This window comes from Myotis myotis, unplaced genomic scaffold (assembly GCF_014108235.1).
Source record: "Myotis myotis isolate mMyoMyo1 unplaced genomic scaffold, mMyoMyo1.p scaffold_m19_p_8, whole genome shotgun sequence".
In the NCBI taxonomy this organism is placed as follows: Eukaryota; Metazoa; Chordata; class Mammalia; order Chiroptera; family Vespertilionidae; genus Myotis; species Myotis myotis.
In genome coordinates this window covers 64,199,062-64,219,081 of record NW_023416390.1, presented here as the reverse complement: position 1 = coordinate 64,219,081, position 20,020 = coordinate 64,199,062, and the positions used below count along the sequence as shown (strand labels likewise).

At 39.8% G+C, this 20,020-nt stretch overlaps 1 protein-coding gene across 1 annotated transcript in view; it reads left to right on the top strand.

The window, feature by feature from the left end:
- The first annotated feature begins 264 nt into the window (after window positions 1-264).
- Window positions 265-20,020, top strand: part of LYPD6 (LY6/PLAUR domain containing 6) — a 193,427-nt gene continuing 173,671 nt past the window's right edge. Inside the window, exon 1 of the mRNA XM_036320152.1 lies at window positions 265-365. The gene's annotated coding sequence lies outside the window, so the exon portion shown is untranslated. The remainder of the gene's footprint in view (window positions 366-20,020) is intronic.

Sequence of the window (20,020 nt, the reverse complement as noted above, 5' to 3'; positions counted from 1 at the left end):
TAAGAATGGGAATCTAATCAGGATTTTAAAGTATTTTTTTTTTCATGCTGTATGTCAAAGCCTTGGTTTTTGGGCCTTAATGATCATACTGCATAAATGGAAAGGAAAGTCTAAATCTGACAGTGAGACAGTATTTCCCCTTTGGTTGCAAACAACTTGAACGAGGTCAGCGCCCCCAGGTTTTAGTTTTTAAGTCCTCTAACATATGTGTTCCCACCATAAGAAACAAAGTCTTGAAGCAGAATGTTGATTTTATGTTTTCAGATGCTGTCAGAAAGGATAAAGAAGGTTTTACTTGCACATCTGTTTGACTGCTTGCCCACCTTCTGGATAACCTCAGGACTTTGTGGTGTTTTGGTTTAAAGGTACGTGAAATGATATTTTTAAAATGGAATGGTTAAAGATTATATGAGGCAGTAGCACTTCATAGTTATGACTTGAAGAATGACACCACAATAAAGTCTCAAGGTATGTATTCTGGAATGTTCAACTTTGAGAATATCAATGGCATTCAACCTGACACAGACTAAAATATGCTTCCTGGCACAAGAATCCTGGCCTCCATGCGGCTGCCTGTGCTTTGGGCTAAGGAATGTTCACGCATTGAAAAACCAGTTGTAGGCTCATGCTCCATGCATGTTAAGAATACGAATTCGATAAACGATAGAGAGTTTTGTATGTAATAATGGGACTCGTGAAGATTTAAATCTAGAGGAAGGATCGTTACCACCTTCATAGCTCTACCTCCTGCTGCAGCTTTGTTCTCAGCAAAGCAGGCCTCCTTCTCTATTTGTACAATTGAAGCAGAAGTTCAATTTTATTGTCCCAGATTGGATTGAGGGCCAGGATTATGGCAGATGCACTATGTTGCCTACACAACAGTTAACCCACCTTCTCCTTTGCTAACAGAAGCCTATACGGGTGGCAACATGCTCAGGGAAGGGGATCCCTTCCAAACCGCAGGACTTCTGGGAAATGCCTTTGTCTCTAATCAATAGGGCCAGCATATATCCTAGTTTTCCCAGGACAGTGATGGTTTATGTGTATTGTCCTGGTAAAATTGCTAACTGTGCACTCTTTCACTTTAAAACATTCTAATTTGAATGATACATTATATGAGAGAAACCACTGCTCTACCTTTGTTTCTGCCTCTGGTAATCTGAAGTGGGGTATGATGCTTGGAGCTGTGGCAGCCATTTTATGCTTAGGAGGATAAGAGCAGAGAGAATCAGAGATCTAGACCCAACTGATTCTGGATCTGCAGTAGAGGCGAAGAGTTGTCTTTCTTACTTAAGACATTTAGGGGAATAGTGTCTTACTTACAAGGAAGGGTATGAATGGATGAAGCTGTTCCATGGGAAGGATTTGCAATCATTTTGGGTAATATTTCTGAATTATATTTAGTATTATTTTCTCCTTTCCTCTTTAAGAATTCTGGAAATCACATATGGTTGAGAGGTAATGGTAGAAAAATAGAAGAAGCCTGGTCTACTGCTCAATGAGAGGGGTGGAAATTAAAAAGGAGCAATGTTTTCTAACTCCCTAGTATGGGCTTCTTTTGGACCAGCGGAAATCACTGGCAATATGTTTAGGGATCAAGGTTCTCACTTCCCACAACTGAACCACCATGTCCCCTGCCCATCTGTCACTAGCTAGCTCTGGGGCCTCAACAATTTGACTTTTACATCATCAAAATGGCTATATTCAGAATTTATGTTTTCTTTATAGTTGTGACATTCCTTGTGTGCTATTTCAGAGGAGGATATGTAGTTGAGAAATTCTGAAAACTGCTTTGGATTCTTTAAAAATGTATAGAAAAGAGAAAATATTTTCCTTTACTTACTTTAGGAAAATAATGGCTTATGAAGTTCTAAAGCAAAGTGACTGACTTCCAAGGGAGAACACACAGGGAGAGAACCAAAATATGCAGTCTCTAGCACTATGCCTGGCACAGAGTTCCAGGGGGGATTTCCTTTCTTACCATCTTCCTTACTGTATTATTAGGTAATGATGTGACTCTGTGGGATCTGACTTGGTAAGACCTGGATGCTTACAGGATAATTTTCTTTGCTTTAGACAGTGCATCCTTCTTAGCTTTACCTCTTAAAGAGGGCAAAGTTCTTTTTATTTCTTCTTCTCCAGAATCCTTGGAGACTTCCTTCAAAGCCATAGAGTAGTGGGTCAGTCCAAGGGAACTGATCTGTCTGAATGAGTTCAGTATCTTTAACTATCTGTGATGATCTGCAACAATTAAAGAATTAGTCTTTCCAGCAGTTTCCCATCTCTCGTATGTTGGGTCCTCTGCCATCTTGGCCTTACCTTTGTGGCAGGACAGACATCGTAATTGACAAACTCCATGTAAGACTACACAGACTGACGAGAATCTGTAATACTTGACACTTTCATCAGCAGCATGTAAAAGTGCTCATTTCACTGTACGTGTGCAAAAATGGATATTGCTCCTTCATATCCAAGGGGCAAAGATTTTTTTTAATTAAATCTTTATTGTTCAGATTATTACATTTGTTCCTCTTTTTCCCCCCCCCATAACTCCCCTCCTCCCAGTTCCCGCCCCACCCTCCGCCCTCACTCCCCACCCACTGTCCTCATCCATAGGTGCACGATTTTTGTCCAGTCTCTTCCCACATTTCCCACACCCCTTCCCCCCCCCCCGAAGAATAGTCAGTCCATTCCCTTTCTATGTCCCTGATTCTATTATAATCACCAGTTCATTCTGTTCATCAGATTATTTATTCACTTGATTCTTAGATTCACTTGTTGATAGATGCATATTTGTTGTTCATAATTAGTATCTTTACCTTTTTCTTCTTCCTCTTCTTAAAGGATACCTTTCAGCATTTCATATAATCCTGGTTTGGTGGTGATGAACTCCTTTAGCTTTTCCTTATCTGTGAAGCTCTTTATCTGACCTTCAATTCTGAATGATAGCTTTGCTGGATAAAGTAATCTTGGTTGTAGGTTCTTGGTATTCATCACTTTGAATATTTCTTGCCACTCCCTTCTGGCCTGCAAAGTTTCTGTTGAGAAATCAGCTGACAGTCGTATGGGTATTCCCTTGTAGGTAATTGAGTTTCTTTCTCTTGCTGCTTTTAAGATTCTCTCTTTGTCTTTTGCTCTTGGCATTTTAATGATGATGTGTCTTGGTGTGGTCCTCTTTGGATTCCTTTTGTTTGGGGTTCTCTGCGCTTCCTGGACTTGTAAGTCTATTTTTTTAAAAAAATATATTTTATTGATTTTTTACAGAGAGGAAGGGAGAGAGATAGAGAGTTAGAAACATCGATGAGAGAGAAACATCGATCAGCTGCCTCCTGCACATCCCCCACTGGGGAAGTGCCTGCAACCCAGGTACATGCCCTTGACCAGAATCGAACCTGGGACCTTTCAGTCCGCAGGCCAATGCTCTATCCGCTGAGCCAAACTGGCTTTGGCGTAAGTCTATTTCTTTCACCAGGTGGGGGAAGTTTTCTGTCATTATTTCTTCAAATAGGTTTTCAATATCTTGCTCTCTCTCATCTTCTGGCACCCCTATAATTCTGATGTTGGTACGCTTGAAGCTGTCCCAGAGGCTCCTTACAGTATCTTCGTATTTTCGGATTCTTTTTTCATTTTGCTTTTCCGGTTGGGTGTTTTTTGCTTCTTCGGATTTCAAATCTTTGACTTGATTCTTGCGCTCCTCTGGTCTGCTGTTGGGAGTCTGTATAGTATTCTTTATTTCAGTCGGTGTATGCTTAATTTCTAGTTGGTTCTTTATCACAACATCGAGGGTCTCATTAGATTTCTCGAGGATCTCATTAAGTTTATTGGCGGCTTCTAGACAGTTCTTGAGAGACCTTAAAAGTGTGGTTCTGAACTCTATATCTTCCATTGACAATTTTGTCCTGTTTCTTTGTCTCCGCATTTTGTTATGCTTTCTTGGTGCACCCCCTAGTGGTCTTTGTGCACAGTCTTGTAGTTAAGCCTTGATTGTTGTAGCTAATACTAGGGGGGATTTGACCTCCAGGCCAAGTGGCTGTGAGAAACGGGGCAAAGATTTTTTAAAAACTGGTATCTCATTACTATTTTCAAATGTATTTCTTTACCACAGAGGGTATATTTTTGTTATTTCTTTTCTTTTTTTAAAATTGCCTCTTCCTGCCTTCTCACTTTCTATTAGAGTATATTTTCTCTTTGCAGCTTATGTTTGTTTGCATAAACAAACGTGTGTGTGTGTATGTGTGTGTGTATGTGTGTGTGTGTGTGTGTGTGTGTGTGTGTATGCACACATGAACGCTAAGTTGGGCTTAGGCTTGGGAGAGTAATGTCAGCATCACCCACCTCCATGTCAATGTACCTGATGGGGGAAAGGAGGCCCACATAATATTTTGAAAAAGCAAGATATTATGATACCCCAGTTGATTAATTAATTATCTAATCAATCAATTTACTCATTTGTCATTCCACAAACATATTTTAAGTGCCTACGTTGATAGGCATCCTTCTAGGAGCTGGAGGCACAGTTGCAGTAATAGGACACCCTGTCTGCATTGGAGCTGCTGACATTGCAGTTGAGAAAATATATGACAACCAGCAAATAAGATGAATGACACATGCTAATTCCCACTGCTGATAAGCATCGCGAGGGAAGCTACAGCAGAGTAAATGGATAAACTGTGACTGTATTGGGGATAGTGTAGAACCCACACTCTTAGCCTCCCCATAAATATCATACTGCCTTTTGGACAGAGAAGGAAGCATTGTCATTCCCTTCTTTCCTTTTTTTGCTCCTTCCTCTCTTCCCCCTTTAGCAAGTGCTGTTAGGACAAATAAGGCAGACTCCGTGGAGAGAGCTAGGGTTATTATTTTCATTTTCTTCATGGAAAATCTTCTTCCTGGTGAGTATTTTGTTATCCAAGGAGATAGTTCAATCTTGACAAAATTGGCTGATAATTGCAATAAATAAATATCTTTCAGGCCCATCAGCCCTCTGTCTTTATTGCCCAATTCCCAAAGGTGACTGAGTTTTGCACTGAGTATTACATGACCTCAGAGCTTTTGCATTAACACACTCAGCCACCGAGCCTTTTCTTGGCCTGTGTGTATTGGCTCGTCTCCATTTTTGAATCAATGTGTAATTAATTTTCAAGTGTGCTTCTTGATTTAGTCACAGAGCTAATAATGTGGAGGATAAAAATATTTTTTAATGAAATTCATGCCAGTTCACTTCTAATCGGCATTTCTTCAGTATAGGCCTTTTTCTTGCAGCTCATTTCAAACTCAGCCATTTAAGATATCCTTGTCCTCCTTTGAGCCTGTTTTAAAGGAGTAATCTTAGAGGCACACTTTGATAGTGACCCTAAATTATTTACCTGTTAAGTTCAAAGCTTCCAAATGAGTGGACTTTGTTTACATGCATTTATATACATCAGCATAATGTTCGCAATGAATCCTTGGCCCTTAACTTTTTTGGCCTTAAGCAGATAGCCAGATCTTTCTCTAGCAATATGTGTTCATTCATGAACAAAAAAGAATTGCAATTCAGGATATATGGTCTGATGGCAAACCACATGCAAGTCTAGAGAAACAAGGGAGAGGAGCGCTCTTTTATTAACTTAGGAGGGTTGTTGTAAACAAAGTGTCCACTGGAGGAACCTAAAAGTTCAAAGTATAGAGACTTTTCATTGGCTGAGCTATGTCAGTTTCCCATTGGCTGAGCTATTCCTAGAGAAGGAGGGATCTTTTCTTCTGAAGTAGTACAGTAGCATCACTTCCTCTCACAGATGCAAAGCATGTCTCTTCCTATTGGGATCAGTAGGTGTGCTGAGTAACACATGTGTGAGAGTTGTTTCTTGTTGCCCCCCCAAATTTATTTTAAATGAGGTTTCTGTTTATTAATTTTCACAATTTTTTTTCTCTAAAAGTTTTTGTACTGTTTCCTTGAGATAGCTGCAGAGTGGTATCTGGGCTTTTATCCTAATCCTTTAAAATTGAAGTACAATTTATACAATCAACATTAAATGTGTGGCTGGCACACTAATCGCATTATATTTTTACTTGAGAATAGAGAGCAATAGGAAAAAATAATGTAACAAACATACTTGAAGATACCTATTACTCCTTCCTACACATTTGTTTACTAGCGATACCTTCAGTGCAACATCAGCCTGCAGCAAAGTCAGGCAAAAGGGGGAATTCTTTTCTGTTCTTTTCTTAGTACCAAAACATTGAGCCAAGTATTTTTTCCAACTACTCATTTAATATGTATATAATTTTTTTTTTTCAGAGAGTAAGGGAGAGGGAGAGAGAGATAGAAACATCAATGATGAGAGAATCATTGATAAGCTGCCTCTTGCACACTCCCTACTGGGGATCAAGCCCACAATCTGACTGGGAATTAAACTATGACCTTTTAGTTCATAGGTCAATGCTCAACCACTGAGCCACACAGCCAGGCTGCAACTACTCTTTAAATTGTTACTATTCACATTCAAATCTTGATTGCCAATGCTAATGGTGACAGATAATTTAAGAGTGTCCTTAATAAAAATAAAACAAACACACACACACACACTTAAATTTAGCTTTGAAATGCATTTTGGTACTTTAATTTTAATGTGGGATAATTAAGATTCATAATATTTCACACAACAGGATGGATATAGTTCTATTATTTAAGGAAATTAAATAAGCTAATGGGATGTGTTAGTGTGAACAGCATCAAGCACACCTGAATTCACACCAGGACTCTGCCACTGGAGAGCTAGCGGGTCTCAGCCAGTTGTTAAACTTGGAATGGTGATCGTAGCTACCTCGTGGCATATTTGAAAGGATTAAAAGAGATGAAAGCATGTAATCACTTAGAAAGGTCCTCAGCACAAGATAAGCTCCCAATGTTAGTTATTATTTTTGTTGTCACTATATGGATAAGTGTCAACTATTGAATGTATGTATTGGATTTTTAAATGGTCATATAGTAGGTTTCCTATCAAAATATTAAAAAATATATTATTATAGACTTTGGAAAATATATTATCAAGGATAAGAAACCAGAGTAATGCCAGGAAATGTAAACTAAGAATTATATATACAGGATGTCCCCCCAAAATGGATACACACTGTAACAGGTGATAGCTCAATTTGGAAAATGAAATGTATTTTAATAAACACTGCCTTTATAATTATTCAAAGTGTGTGTATCTATTTTTTTGAACACCCTATATATACTTCTCTGGATCAGCAAGGCTAAACGTAGGGTCATATTGGAGTTGATGCTGGGCTCATGCATTGTTAAGTGGTTTATACTTATTTTAAAGGCAGAAATATACATTGATGTCAACTTTGAAAAGAGAATCAAGAAACTCTATGAATCTCTAGTACCATTCATTTTAGCAACCTAATGGAAGGCTCTGTGAGTGGATCAAAATTGAGGTAGACAGACCAGTTTCAATGGGTAAATATGAGCTAACAGGTTTGATTCAGGCCAGCCAGGCTGGCGGTTGTTATCTTGCCTAACACTGCCCAACAGGCACAGAAAGCTGGGCAGAGAGGGAGCGATGCACATTGAAACCTTAGGAAAGACATATTGCACATTGCACATATTGCACATACTGCACACCTATTGCACATTTAAACCTTAGGAAAGACATAATGAATACAGACTAGGTCCAAAGAAGGCAACTAAAATGCTCAGAGTGCCAGAAGCACATGAATAAAAAGAAACTCAAATCTGAGCTTCTATCAACAGAGACTAAAATCTTAGAACTGTTGAATCTAGAAATACAAATGTGGAAAGAATATACTAAACACATTGACATAATAATGAAATATAAAAGTAGACTTACTGATTAAACTGTGTTTTACTAGAATGAGTGTGATACCCCTTGAGACTGAAAAATAATCATTTAATATACAGAAGGGAATATTTTTCACAGCAGTAATGAATGTATGGAACTTGTTAAATCACATAAAAATAATGTAACTTTAAAAAGACAATAATGGATTTTTAGATTAGAACTTCAAGACAGGTTATTTGGATAAAAGAAGGATGTTTAACTCAATATAACACCATAGTAGTAACTCTGACCCACCTCTCTTGGATTCATTGTAAGAAAGTTAGATTGAATTGTCCATCAGTCTGATCCAATAAAGCAATTTCTTAATATTTTTATTAGTCAGTTTGGTAAAAATATTTTTAAATACATTATTTTATTTTATTACCAGTCTGCATTCAATATTTTTAATACACTTTTAATTGAAGTACAATATGTGAAAAATGCACAAATCAAACAACAGTTTGATGAATTAGCACGAAGTTAACACATTCATGTAACTATCTCTTAGGATCAGCATCCCAGAAGCCCCAGTGGGTGCTTTCCCAATTACTATTCCCTTTCTCCCACACAAAGGGAGGGCACTCTCATAACCTCTAATATCAGAGATTAGGTTTACCTTTTCTGAGGTTTTAATAGAGCAATCAAATGGTATATATTCTTTTCTGTCTGGCTTCTTAAAATTATGTTTGTGAAGTTCATTCATATTGTTGTGTGATGTGGTAGTTTATGAATTTTCTTTGCTGATTATTACTCTTTTATATGAATATACCACAATTTATTCATTCCAATTATAGACATGTGGGTTGTTTCCACTTCAGGACTGCTATGAATGGAGCTGCTATTGTTATCTTGTACATGTTTTTGGTGTACATATGGATGACTGTTGAATATATATGAAGAAGTAAAATTGCTGGGGCATAGGTTATGTCTATAAAAATAAGATTTTGGAAAAAACAGGACAATTGCACAAGCCTCCTTCTTCACATCGACTCCTTGATGTTTGTTTATATGTTGGGAATAGTGACTTTTCTGCCAAATAAAGCAAGGTGCCGATTGTTCCTCCTGGGTCAACACCCAGAAGAGAACACTTGTTTTGAGGCTGCTGGGGATTGTGGCTTCTTCTGCCATTTCAGACCCTTAGTGTAGAGAAGCACAGGACTTGATTGAAAAGTTTGTAAGGAGGATTCTCTGAAAGGTCGGGGGCCTCTTGGGGGACCTTGCCGAAGGCAGCAGACCCTGCCTTGACTTTTCCAAACAAGTCTGAGCCCCCGGGTGTTTTATTGGAATCTTTAGACTTCAAAATGTCCTTGCTTAAAGGACACTACAGACGCATGTGTCTTCTCAAGGATCTAATAGTTAATTTTAGTTCAAGCTGTAGCTACAATAAAAGCCTAAGGAGGTAGGTGAACGAGGCTGTTTGGTTCCTATAGCCAAGCAGTCCCTTAGCCCTCTCTTTCACAGAAACATGTGTCAGAATAATCATTTATCTGTCGCTCAGAGTCTGCCTGTCAGCCCCGGCACCTTAGGACTTAGTAACAGTGGAGCTCTTCCTGCTTTCATGCTACTTGCTTTCTTTAGACCACAAGATTTGCTGCCATACTTGGATAAAACTTCTCATTAGCAACTTTAAAAATATTTTCCATTTGTCTGGAATTTGTTGTATCTGGAAATGGACTTTAATATTTTTATTTGCCAATACTTACTGCTATCTAATGAAGGATACAGTTCAAGTACCTGAGACTTGAGGTAGGGTAGCCACTGTCCTGCTTTATTCATGCTAGATGATCAGATTTTTGGAAATATCAGTTGTACTGTCAACCGGTGATTGTTGGTGCCAATTCAACACCAATAGGAGTCCCCAGTTTGAGGTGCCCAGAAGGAAACTTTATTCAGTGCAAAACAGCTCAATGGTGATACAGCATGGCTGTGAAAATAGCAGGGCTGTGAAGTGACACTGGGGCTAGGCCCCTCTCTAGACAGCTCTGCTCTGCTCCTTGCAGGTCTACCTTGCACTGTGCTGATCAGCCCCATTGTGTGCCAGGCTGCTCTGGCCTGCGCTGGTCTGCTTCACGCAGCTCAGCCAGGGAAACACCGTCTTCTGTGGAAAGGCAAAGTGTGCTCTCAGAGTCAGAGTGGAGTGGGCTGATATGGACCGAAGTCCCAGCCCCTGGTCCCTGACTGGTCTGCCCTCATACAAATGAGGACTCCAAATCCTCATAGTTTGGTTCAAAATAGACACAGAAGCATGGAACAGACTGACAATTTCAGAGGGAAGGTGGGGATGGTGTGTGTGTATGTATGTGGAGGGGAGGAGAGGGGGAGGTGGGAAGAGATTAACCAAAGAATGTATATGCATATATGCATAACCTATGGACACAGACAATGGTGTGGTGAAGGGTGGCCGGTGTGGGGTGGAGAGATCAATGGGGGACAAAAGGAGACATCTGTAATACTTTCCAGCAATAAAGATAATTTTTTAAAAAGGTATTGTCCTGATTGGTCAGGATAGAGTGGCTCTGGTTGGTGGGAAAGCCTCTCCTATTGGTTGAAATAGGATTCCAGGAACTCCTTTATAAGGGCTGGCGCAGATGGCAGAAACACAGTGCAGGCAGCTCAGCACAGGCATCTTTCTGAAGTGCGGTTTATGCGAACGGCCCCTGTGTAGAACTGGCTGCTAGGACTCTGTTTGTTGTTTGTTTGTTGTTTGTTTTTTAATTGGAACCTAATTAGCCACCAGGAGCCCTTTTTAGGTGCCTTGTTTTCCCCTCAAGGTTTACAGTATGTACTTTTCTCTGCACTGAAGAGGCAGAGTGGGTTTAGAGTAGGGGGTATTGGTACTATGTTGTTACTGACTGTTTGAATGCAACTGAATTGCTGCTTTTAAAAAACAGTTAATATTCCTAAAGAGGGATCAATTTGGCACCCCTAGTTGGGGATGTCTGACTATGTATGTCTTGAGCACTCTTCAGAGTTCACTTAGTTTTTAACACTGTGAATGTTTAAGATATAGACACTTATTGCCAAATTTAATTTTATATCTGATTTTTGATCACGTGCTAAGCGCTTTATATGTAAATCTCATTTAATTTCCTAAGCAACCCTATGAGTTAGATGCTGCTATTATCTCTTCTCATAGATGGGACAGCAGAGGCTTCCAAAGGTCGAGCATACTTCCCAATGCTAAGTAAGTAGCCCCGGTTGGTGGCAGTATCAGAACTCAAGCCCAAGGTCTACAGACCGCTACTGAAATTGTGAACCACTTTGTACACTCTCTCCCTGCTCTTGTCTTCCTATGATCCTGTTTTGGTCCTTCACTTGTGACAAATCTAGTCTTGTTTCTTGGTTAATAGCTTGGCAGCATTTAGGATTCTCTCCCATAGGACTGTCATTCACCATATTAATCATTTCTGTCTTCCTTCGGGTGTTGCCTCAGAATTCTCTCAGCCAAGCAGGTTGATGCTGCCTCCGTGCCCAGTCTCATCAGATTATAGTTTGGCACGAGGGCATACCTAGCACATAGGTCTTCTCTAAGGCTTCTGTTTATTGGCTGATATTTTAAGACTACGGCCTATTCAGTGATGATGCCATACACTATAGCATGTTAATGGTTTGCAGTAACAGAATATTTTACATGACATGTTAATACCTGAAAATGAAGTGTATGATGTTAATTGAAAAAACAAAACAAAACATGAAGTTGTACGCAATGTAGAGTTGTATTTCAATGTAGAGTTGTGAGACTGCACATTAATAGAGATTGGCAGATAATTTGCACATGGCTGGTATTGTTGATTATATTCTTGGTGTATGCTAAGTTGCTAAAGTTAATAGAGCTAATAAATAACAGATCGACTTGGAAAAATGATGTAAAAGTAAATACAAACCAATGATCTTAAGTGGGAATTACATTAAATGCCTTTTTTTGATCTCACTTTTGATCTCAGTTTACAAAATGCACTTGGCATATGTTCTTATTTGAGCATTGTAACAGCACAAGGGAATAGGGAATAGGAATTATCTGCCCTGTGTTATAGATGAAGAATGTGAGGCTCAGGGAAATTGCTTGCCTGCCCTAAGTCTCCAGTGATGGGACAAAGATTCATACCCAGTTCTCCTGACTCCAGGTTTAAGGCTCCTCTCATCATACCGCATCGTTCTTTTCCCCAGAGGGCAGAGCTACTAGCATTTGCTACACACCCATAAGCCACTTAACGCGAGAAGTCTACTAAAACCTTAAACCAAATCATCGTTTCCAAACCACATCTCCAAAGCCATCTTCATCTAAGAAAGCCTGGCCAGTGACACACCTCTAAACTAAGTAAATGAAATCCCAAACCAATGAATTACTTAAGTGGTAGAGAAAATAAAGATGTAACATGATCTGAATCCAATCTTCCTCAATCCATCTTTTGGGGCTGTAAAATAGGTTCTTGAGTCTATGGTAGGTTTCACCTCTTCTTCTTCTTCTTTTTAAAATAGTGTTTTATTAGCTTTTTAATGTGGTAAAATACATGTAACGTAACATTTACCATCGTACCAGTTTTTAAGTGTACAGTTCTTTAGTGTTAGGTACAGTCCCATTGTGCAAGCAATCTCCAGAACTCTTCATTTTACAAACCTGAAACTTTGTACCCATTAAACAACTCCCCATTCTCCCCTTCCCCAGCCTGTGGCAACCACCATTGTACTTTCTGTCTCTATAAATTTGGCCACTCTAGGTACCTCACATAAGTGGAATCATACAGTATTTGTCTTTTCTTATGACTGATTATTTTACTTACAATAATTTTCTCAAAGTGCGTTCATTGTAACATGTGTCAGAATTTCCTTCCTTTTTAAGGCTGAATAGTATACCTTTGTATGTATATAGCACATTTTGCCTATATCTATATCTATCTATCTATCTATCTATCTATCTATCTATCTATCTATATAAAGTGTAATATGCAAATCGACTGGATGGCGGAACGACAGGTCGCTATGATGCGCACTGACCACCAGGGGGCGGACACTCAATGCAGGAGCTTCCCCCAGCCTGCAGGCCCTGATTGCCTGATTGGGGCCTGTCCGCCAACCGCTCAATCCCTCCCCGCAGCTGGCAGACTGATCACCTGATGGGGAATGGGGAACCGGGGGCAGGGCCAGAGGGCAGGGACAGGTGCTGGCAGCCAAGGAAGATCGGCCCTGATTACAGGTCATGCCTAGGGACCCTACCTGTGCACGAATTTCGTGCGCCAGGCCTCTTGTATTCATATATTGATAGACACTTGTGTTGCTTCCACCTTTGGCTGTTGTGAATAATGCTACTATGAACATGGGTGTACAAATATTTCTTCAAAGGCCAGCTTTCCATTTTGGGGAGTCTATACCCGGAAATGGAATTATTAGATCAGATGGTAATTCTACTTTCAATTTTTTGAGGAGCTACCGTATACTTTTCCATTGAAGATGCATCATTTTATATTCCCACCAACAGTTGACGATAACTCGGCTGAGGCTAGCAACAGATGAGGGTGCTGGGGAGATGTCTCTTCAATTCTTTGGTGATCCGAATCCTTACCTACTAGTCTTCAGGTCTTGTATTTCCTCTAGTGGAGGAAATTCAGGTTTGCATTTTTTTAGTGACAGGAATTTAACTACAGTGGCAAAAGGGAAGGCACAGGTTTGTGTAGGTAGTGGCTGAAATGTATATTCGGGTCTGAAGTGGGGATTGCAGCGGCGAGGCAGGCAGGAATAGTGTTGATTGTTAGAAAGGTGGCTGCTCCTAAGGAGATGTGCCAGTCAAGCCCAACCAGAAAAACAGAAATCACTGTGCGCATTTAAAACGGAGGGGATTTAATGCAGGGGACTGGTTTCACGGGAGATGGAAGAGGCTAAAACTCTAACCAGAAAGCCTATTGTCAACCCAGAGTGCTGACGGAAGCAGAAAAGTAGGGAGAAAATAGTCCAAAGCAGAAAGGAAAGGGGAGAAACAGCTGGCTTCTCCCTTCCTCCAGCTAGTGTATCCCAACGGCCGAACCTAGCCAAGAGCCACTGATCTGGGACCTTGGAAAACAGAGCAGAGCTGGGAAGGGCAGGGAATTAATCTAAGACAGAGAGGCCCAGGTGTACTTGGGACAACGGTGCTGTATGAGACACTAACAATCCCCTTCTGCTTTATTTGGAGAATTTCAGCCCTTTTTTGGGCATGTCACCTGCTGGGCTTGGCGGTGCTCCTTGAGCTCTGCTGACAAGGCTTCATGTTTGTCCAGGGCTGTGAAAGCCTGGGATTGGGGTAGCTAGTACAGGTGGAAAACAAGGGAGGAGTAAGCAGCCCCGTGGCCAAACTCATGATCTTGGCTGAACAATACAGTCAGGTAATTCATGGAAAAAAGCTTGGCTTGTTGGTTTGGGAAGGTCAAGAACAGGGTGCCTTCTGACAATGCATCCCAGGAATGTAGGATGGGGGGTTTTCATATTAGTCATTTTGAAATAAGTTTCTTCTTCTTCACACAATGAAGATATGGCTTATTTTTCATTCTAAGTCTTTATGTATATATTTTCTTACATATAGCCCTTAGATAGAGTGGGCCACAATGACTTACGGGAAAACACTATGAAAATCAGCATTATACTTATAAGACATTATAGGGTGTGGACAAAGTGATAAGAGGGGAAATGTAGGAGGAAGAGAAAATAGCAAGAAGGAGCACAGGGAGAGAGCAAGGCAGTTTAAAGAAAAGGGAAGAGGTTTTGAGAGAGTTGAGACGTTGCGTAGAAGGTCAATAATAGAGAAACTGAGAGATAGTTAAGAGAAAGAGGAAAGGGAGTTAAAGAAAGGCAGAGGAATTTTGAAGGGAGCCTTAGGTGAGGTCTATTGTCAAGTATATTAAACTGGGCACTTAAAACTTTGATTTTCACAAGAGTCCCTCCAATGTATAATCTGTGAGCCGCTCACTTCTTAAAACCAGCCGGGATGATTAATATAGTGGTAGCAGCTGTTAAAATACCAATTTACCAAATGGTCTTAGCTCTGAGGCATCCTGCCCCCATCACCTGCTCCCTGAAGCCTCTGCCCCATCTTTGGGAACCATGCTGACCTCCTCACCATCCAGTAACCAGAGATCTTCAGATCCCTGCTCCTGGGCTTCATGCCAACCGCTTGGCAAACATTGTGAATATCACTGTATTTCACTTGGATTGTCACCACACCCAGCGAAGAAGGGTCATTCTCTGGTTTCAGTTGTACTGATCGACATATTGTCATTCCATAGGCTGGAAGAAACTAGAACAAGGAATAGATGTGTTCTGAAAACCAGCCATTCCCTGACTGTGGCCTACAGACAAGAGAAAAAGGCAGCCAATAATACAGCTAATTCCCAGATATTCTGTAACGTTGGTGTTAGATTGATGTGCTCTTCTGGGGCATCCTGCCCCCTAGAGAATGAAGTTATGACCAATAGTTCAGTTGAGCATAGAACGTGGACAGGATTACATCTAAACAGCACCTTGGCCCCACCTTATCCGATGATTTGTTCTCTTTAAAGAATTCAAGCTATTGATCAATCACTCAAGCAGAAATTTACTCAACAGAGTTCTATATCAAGGAAAGCATATAGCAAGAGTTAGACCACTGGTTGGCTCTATGCTTCAAAAGCCCTGACCAAATTTGGGCATCCCTTGATGTTTGGGATCTTAAACACCCCTAGCGCTAGGATGTTTGGGATCTTAATTGTAGACTTGAAGTCCTTTTTTTCTCATAGGAAGTTATCACTCTTTACCCGATTGCCTAAAGTTCACTTTAAGTATGAAATTAATTCCCTGCAAAAAAAAAAAAAAAAAATGAATCTGTTATTAGTCACCTACAACTTATTTTTTTTCATTTATCTGCCAGTTCTTTTTTCTTTAATATAGCCTCTGTGGGTTTTTTTTCTATTTGTGCTATGGCAGTAGGAGAGAAATCTTGAATGCTGTTCTCTTGAACAGAGAGTGACTTCCATATTGGGGCATGAGCTGCAATTGGCCTTTTCACCCCAGCGTAGAAACACAGACCTTATGCTAGCTCTCTCTGGTGTTAAACACCCTTTCTGGGAACCCCTGGTGGGAGCAGCAGTTTAGGGCTGTTTCCCACCTACCGTTGTGTGGGTTACATTTGCACACGTGAAAAAGAAATTCTGAAAGTACAGTTTGACCTGGCCGCCATCATGCTGTGTCCATGCTATTTCCTTGAGGGCCTTCTCTCTGAGTCCCATTGCCCAATCCTGGTGAACATTTGCCGGGTCTTTCTTTAAAGAATGAGCTGATTGAGAAGTCACCTCGCTCTGTTCTGCAAGGAGATTTCTGGAGAGACAAATTGAGGGACACTCAACCACGAATTTAACCTCAATTCAACCTGAGCCTGACTCCTGCCGATTGCATTATTTTTTTCTGGGAGGAGAGTGAGAGTAGGATGACCCTGGCAGCCTGAGAATGACAAAGCACCCAAAAGCTGCTGGGAGATCCCTGCTGTGAAATGGCTCTGGCTGTGTTTAGCTGCGCCTCTCAGATGAGCAGGCTGCGGCGGTGTCTCTGAGGCCTGGCTTTCTGCAGAGGAGGCCCTGCTGAGGCAGCAGCTGAAGTTTGCCTTCAAGATCAGAAAGCAAGCGTGTTCAGGTTAGCTTTCAAAGTACTAGTTTTTATTACATTTTAATGATCAGACTCATATTTTATTCATAGGACTCAAGCTGAGCTCCCTAGAGTTAGTAAAACAGAAGGTTTCCATTTTACTCTCAGGCCAACCTATGAAAAAGTTTGAAATAGAGGGGAAATTTGGGGATTGGGCATCCTTATTAAAAATGAACATAAAGGATTTGCTCAACACTGAACATAAAAGATTTGCTGAACATCGACAATAAAATATGTAGAGTAATATACTTATGAAGCTTTCAGTGGTTTATGTTGAATATGTCAATAAGATATCTCTTTTTTTAGAGACCTAGGCTCCCTTGAACTTATATTTCCAACCCTTCACTCTGTACCTCTAGTAGAAACAGAACTCTCCCTGGAATTCCTCTCTAACTTTAAAAGTTTCAAAGCAGTCTGTGTTTTACCTTTTTCTTTTGGAGAAAGTGGGAGGGGCAGGCATTGGGTCATGCTGCATTTCTACATATAATGTGGAGAAGATTGAATGAGGTTCTAATTCATTTTGTAGGGAAGAATGAAGAAGAATTTAATTTCCTCTGTACTCTGCTGCTAGATGCAAGTAATGATAGGGGGTGATTAACTTTTATGTTTCTGAAGCATTTTCACATGGAAGTCATTTTCAAAGAAACAGCAAGTAATCCTGGTAATTTAGCGTTTGTTTGAGGCACTTTCAAAGTGACCCCTGTATCATGGGGAAGATTCAGATAACACCCATTGGAGGGAGGAGGGTGATATCCAGATGTGTAATTGGCATCCCATTGTGCAAGTTTTATCTATAAATCACCTTGAACTCTTTGGCCAAAAGTCAAAGCCCTGAGTGTGGCCTATGTTGTTCTCTCTCTCTCTCTCTCTCTCTCTCTCTCTCTCTCTCTCTCTCTCTCCCCCCCCCCCCCCCCCCCCCCCCCCCCCCGCCTTCACTTTTTACAGCTATACTCAAAAATCAAAGTACACCTCCGGAAGGAGATCTTAAGTTAATGGTGATAACAGAAATTCAACATCAATTCAGCATCCTCAGTTTAACATAATCTGCCTCAATTCAGGGCCCAATTCTTCTGTATTAAGCAGCTTCACTATAATTATGGAGTGAAGAAATGAATGAGTAGAAGAGAAGGGAATAGGAATGAAATACTTCCTAATAGCAGATAACCCAAAAGCATTTTCTGGACATAGCAAAGCAATATATGTTTTGGTTTTTTTGTTTGTTTTTCTGTTGTAGATTTACTTCCTTAATTACATTTTGCTTGGGTTAATACTAAAATTCATGTTTTTAAGTGCTTTCACACTAATTATGTGAATTTAAATGCCTCAAGGGGCTGAATAGCAAGGAGACATCAAGAGTAAACCAAAAATGTTCCGGTGCTAATTCTTAAGTAGGTAATTCACATAATTTTTCTTCACTGCCAACATATGGTACCTATGTGTTTCACCAACAGCTGCTGCCTCCTAAATATTTGGACTTGAGTGGAAGGAGATAGTTTTTGTGTATGGCTTGCACTTTTTCAATGCTTTGTCTGAAGAAGAAAAAAGGGATTGAATTTCAAATGCTTTCAAACTATTTTCTATAGATCCTTTATTTTTGAAATTCTGGAGATTCATCTATTTAGATGACAATAGGTCTCATTCTTATAGTTCAGTTTTCTTATTTGAAAAATGGGAATAAATAGGTTGTTGTGAGGATTAAAGGAAATAATCCACATACAAATATTTGGACAGTTCTTGGCTTATTAAATGCCCGAACTAGTGGGTATCAATATTCCTCTTGTTACATGCTCTATAGAGTAAATCAGCATCGACTTTGGCTTTCCAATGAAACTTAGTGGTTGGGATACTTCATTGATACTAAACATACATGCTAGTGGTTTTCCAACTTTTCATTACTAAATAGCTCTCCATGCTTTGTAGTACAATAACTTAACTTTTTTTATTAAGTAATTTTAAAAAATTAATCAAGGATGCTTAACTACCACCCAGCTAGTGTGGTTAAGTGGTTGAGCCAAGAGGCCCCTGTTCCATTCCAGGTCAGGGAACATGCCTAGGTTGCAGGCTCAATCCCCAGTAGGAGGCATGCACGTTGGCAGCTGATCGATATTTCTCCCTCATTGATGTTTCTATCTCTGTCTCCCTAGCCCTTCCTCTCTCTTTTAAAAAAAATCAATAAAAACATTAAAAAGAAAGAAAAAATTATGTTAACTGCCAATTGGAACTTCTGATTGATGTGGCATGATCAGTACTGTAATAAATTGATATTATCCCAGTTGTTTAGCAAATTAATATATACTTTCTTTTAGGTTTTAAAAACTGTCATTATATATTAACTCAAATATATTACTTACTGTAGATACACCTTATTTAAAGGCCCTGATTTATCTACTGTTCTATATTTCGTTAGGGTAGAATGTTGGACAGAAAGAGGTATAGCAATTAGTAGTTTAACTACTTTATTTAACAAATGGGGAAAATGAGCACAGAGGGGGTCATGTGACTTCTAATGTTAGGGGCAGAATTGGGACTGGGATCAGATCTTCCCGTGTGAAGCACTATACTTTTCCCAATGTGCCGCATGAAAGTCCACATAAAGGATTACACTGTACTCTGTGATGTCTTAGCAAATTTTTATTCAGAAGAGAATGAAGGTGATTTTTCCCCCATAATAAAGATACTAGCCAACAATTACTTGTAGTTCCTAGGTAGCAGTCATAATGCTAAGTGCTTTACAGGTGTAATCTCATTAAATATTCATGGAAACTTTATAAGGTAGGTACAGTTGTTATCCTTACTTGGGAAAGTTATCCCAGTTGGGAGAGTAAGGCTCAGAGAGGTTAAGAACTCAAATTGTAAAATATCAGCGAGGGTTCCAATGAGGTATCCTGGATTCTCCTCTTTGATCACTCCACTGAACTACTGCCTCTCTACATGTGATCCCTGCACCGAAGAGATGGAAGACAATGTTTGTGCCTGTGGCTGCTTACCTCAGGAACTTAGGACAACTGTGTAAATAAAGACAAAGCCATGAATTCTAGGTTGGAAAGTCAAAGAACTTTTATCTCCCATGTTCATAGTCTGCATTCGTAGCCTAGGCTACTTATCTTGTAAGTGTAAGTCTTGGCTTAATGGAAGCCCAGTGAAAATCCTTCTCTACTCAAGTGCATTTAACTGGCAAATTTAACCACGAACCAAGAATGGGGACTGGGGAAACCATAAAATTACCTAAGTAGCAGCTAGAAAGCCTGTGTCCATGTATCTCTTTACTTAGGAGAGTTCCTCTAATCCTTTACTCTTGGAAGACACATTTTCTTTATAAATTGCTTTTCATGTTCTTTGTACATTTTTCATTTTTGTGATATCAAATTGCTTTGCAGGAACTCTTTCCATACTAAGCCCATCAATTTTGGGGCTGTCATAAATGTACAGCTATTTATTTCTATCTGTTGATTGCTTTATAATTTTATTCATTCTTTACATGTAAAATTATTATTGTTTTATGTAGTAAAATCAGTCAGTCCTTTTCTTTATTATTTCTTCCTTGAGCA